This window comes from Cyprinus carpio, chromosome B22 (genome assembly GCF_018340385.1).
Source record: "Cyprinus carpio isolate SPL01 chromosome B22, ASM1834038v1, whole genome shotgun sequence".
Classification (NCBI taxonomy): domain Eukaryota; kingdom Metazoa; phylum Chordata; class Actinopteri; order Cypriniformes; family Cyprinidae; genus Cyprinus; species Cyprinus carpio.
The window spans coordinates 26,296,548-26,299,831 of NC_056618.1; positions in this window are offsets into that span (position 1 = coordinate 26,296,548).

Here is a 3,284-nt window from a genome sequence, read left to right on the forward strand (position 1 = left end):
TTTGCTGCTCCCAGATGTCCAGCCATTGGATGGGAGTGTGCCAGCTCGATGACCGCCTCCATCTTGGTCCTCGGGACCACTAGCAGAAGCTTTTCCTCCCCCTGCCTGTGGGCGACACAGTACAACAGGCCATTTTTAATGACAAAATGAGGTGATGGTCTCTCATCCAGGGAATATGCAACTCACATGGCTTTCCACCTGGCTTTTAAAGCTGTCCCAAATGAGCTTCAGGTGTGCTGGCCATAATTTTTTTTTTTTTTTTAAAAAAAATTAACATCTTAATTAACTGGTTTTATTGAAATAAAAAATAAAAATTAACAAAACTGAAACAAATAAATTATAACATCTAAATCAACTGGTTTTATTGAAGTCAAAAAATATTATTTAACATCACTGAATCAAATTATATGAATTAATTTACACCAACAAACTGTTACAGGACAAATCAGGTAGAAATAGCTCTATAAGGTAACATTTGCATGCCACCACTTTTTACAGTAGTACCAAAGTAAATGCATATGTGAATTGCAATTTACTTTTCTTTAGCACTTTTTTTTAGTCTGTCACATCATTTAATATTCAAAGATGCATGCAACTACAAAATCAACTTCCTGCGAAAACTTGTGGCGATGAAACCAAGTATTAGTGTGAATGTTCTTAGGCTAAATATATCTGCTTTGATGAGGTTTAGGTTTTTAAATGCTTTTATACCATTACATTTGCTTTAAAAAACTAAAGCACACATTAAAATGATCCAAATTTAAGAAAATTCATGTCATAAAATTGTAAGAAATTCTGAAGCAAAGACCAGGAGATTTTGGTGTGTCCTCAGAAGATTCTTTATTGGGAATTTGATGTGCGGTGCTGCAGTCATCACAGTCTGACTAAGGTAGGCATACATTGTAATTCATAGGCATTAAGTGGGCCGTCCTTATCCATATTGGCCTTACACCCAAGGTTATAAAAAGGTTAATAAATTGACCCCCAAATAGATCCTCAAATAGACCTAATATACATCAAATGACCTAAAGACTTGTGAACATAATGCACAGATTGCCTGGAATCTATATCACCAAATATTTTAAGCAGCACCTGGTCAGATAACTAGAGATATGCAAATATTCACAAAAATTTAACTAAGTAGGAAGATCAGAGACAGGCAGAACCCCATAACTGCAAACTACATATATTGAAATTAAACAATAAAATGATTCCATTACATTCACCTTGAATGCTGATTACAATGAAATTCACCTTAGTTTTTCATATGATGTTATGTAAGGATGTAGGGTCAGAGATTCTTAAATTTGTAGTCCCACAAAAGTATAAAACAAGATATAAAACCTCAAACAGACATGGGCCCTACAACAAATAGTAGGTGGTAGGAAGTTAGCTGTTTCAAAGAGTGATCAACCACTTCCGGAGATCTGTTCTTTCAGAAAAGCACATTTGCAATTTTGCACAAGCAAAACTAGCAGACTAATCAGCTAGCGATTTGCTAAGCGGTTAGTATGCAAAATGCAAGCTATCTAAATAAAGAAAGAATGAGAAATGGTTAATTTCACAGATTACAATTTTGGTTATACACAATTCAATTTAAAAGACACGATCAATCGAAATCTGGAACATATTTTTTTATAGTGTTTGCTCATCAGCAATACATCTCTAGGGCATTTCCTGTTAGATGACAAATAGACATTTAGAAAATGTCTAAGATGTTTATGATTTAGAATGTATGTAAAACTGACATCTTAAAGATGTTTATCAGATGTTTTTACACAGCAGATGCTTTTCAGATAAAGTGATCTATTACAGACATCTTGCAGATGTACGTGTGCTATCTGGGAATATTCATAAACGAGAAGAACTCTCTTCTCATTCTAGGCTACATTTTAGCACACTTAAATTATGCTAAGCTAAGTACCATTTGATCAGTATGCAGGTTTGATGAGTGTATTTGGTCTAAAAGCTGTTACCTGTGTGTGGACAAAGAATAACTACACATGTACCAGTTAATCCTGCTGGTTACATTGCTTGTTTTTCTACAACCTTTTTAACTTACTCCAGTGCATTTCAAGGGACTGTTAGAAGACAAAACCAGCCCTCTGACCTCAAAGAAATCTTTGTTATACTTGCAACCATATTTCTCATGTTTTGTGGCTGTCTGGCACAGGTCCACATGGTGGTGTACCGTCTGCTTACATAAACATCTCAGAGGCATAGCGCTGTGCGCTAGTGAAGACTGCATCCCAATTCTGTGCTATATTGCAAGATTAAGGTAAATACAATCATAGTATGCTGAAAACAGTGTGAAACAGAAGTACACGCTAACATACTTTTAAAAATAGTATGTATTATGAAAATAATATAACGCACAAGAATATACTTGTGCAAACTAGTGCTGTCAAAAGATTAATCGCAATTAATAGCATCCAAACTAAAAGTTTTTGTTTACATAATTTATGTCTGTGTATTGTGTATATTTATTATGTATATATAAATACACATACATGCACGTATATTTATGAAAAATATGTTATATAAGAGATAATCAATGGTTTGCCGTGCATTGAAGGATTTTAAATGCATGACGTGGAGGCAAAGAACCACCTGACACGAAGTGCATTTAAGTAAGTAAGGTAGGAGAGGCCATGCTGTATTGTGATTAAATCATGGCTGAAGGGCGTTGTTAGGCACAACCAAAGCGGATACAGCATGGCCTCCAGTACCTTATTGCTTTTATAAAATGGTTACCACACAATAAAAAGTATCAAAACCAAAAAGTTGATGTATTGAAATGTTATTTTTTTAAAGCAAGTTCATTAAATGCCGTCCATCAACTAACAAATAGTTCCTGACAGCAACAGTAAACGGCAAGAGAATGTTCTGAACATGCCTCATCTTATGGAGTTTAAATAAAAACAGAGAATAGGAGCTCTTATCTTATCGCTGTGTAATTTTTTTTAACACCATATATGATATTTTCTCACACACATACATCTGCTTAATCTCTCAGCATGAGGAAATGTCTGTTTTCTGTCTTTTAGTTTTAAAACAGAACAATTTGCGGCACAGCGCAAGTTTGGAAGCGTCATTACAGTGTAAACTGATGGACATATGGATATACAGAATCATACCAGAAAACTAATAAATTCAGTAATATTCCCTCCTCACTTCTGTAACTGGGCTTCCACACCAGGGGTGGATCTAGAAAATATGTTTTAGGGTGGCAAAGGGGTGGCATGGGGTCTATGAGAGGTGGCAACACCAAAGCAAGCTCCCAT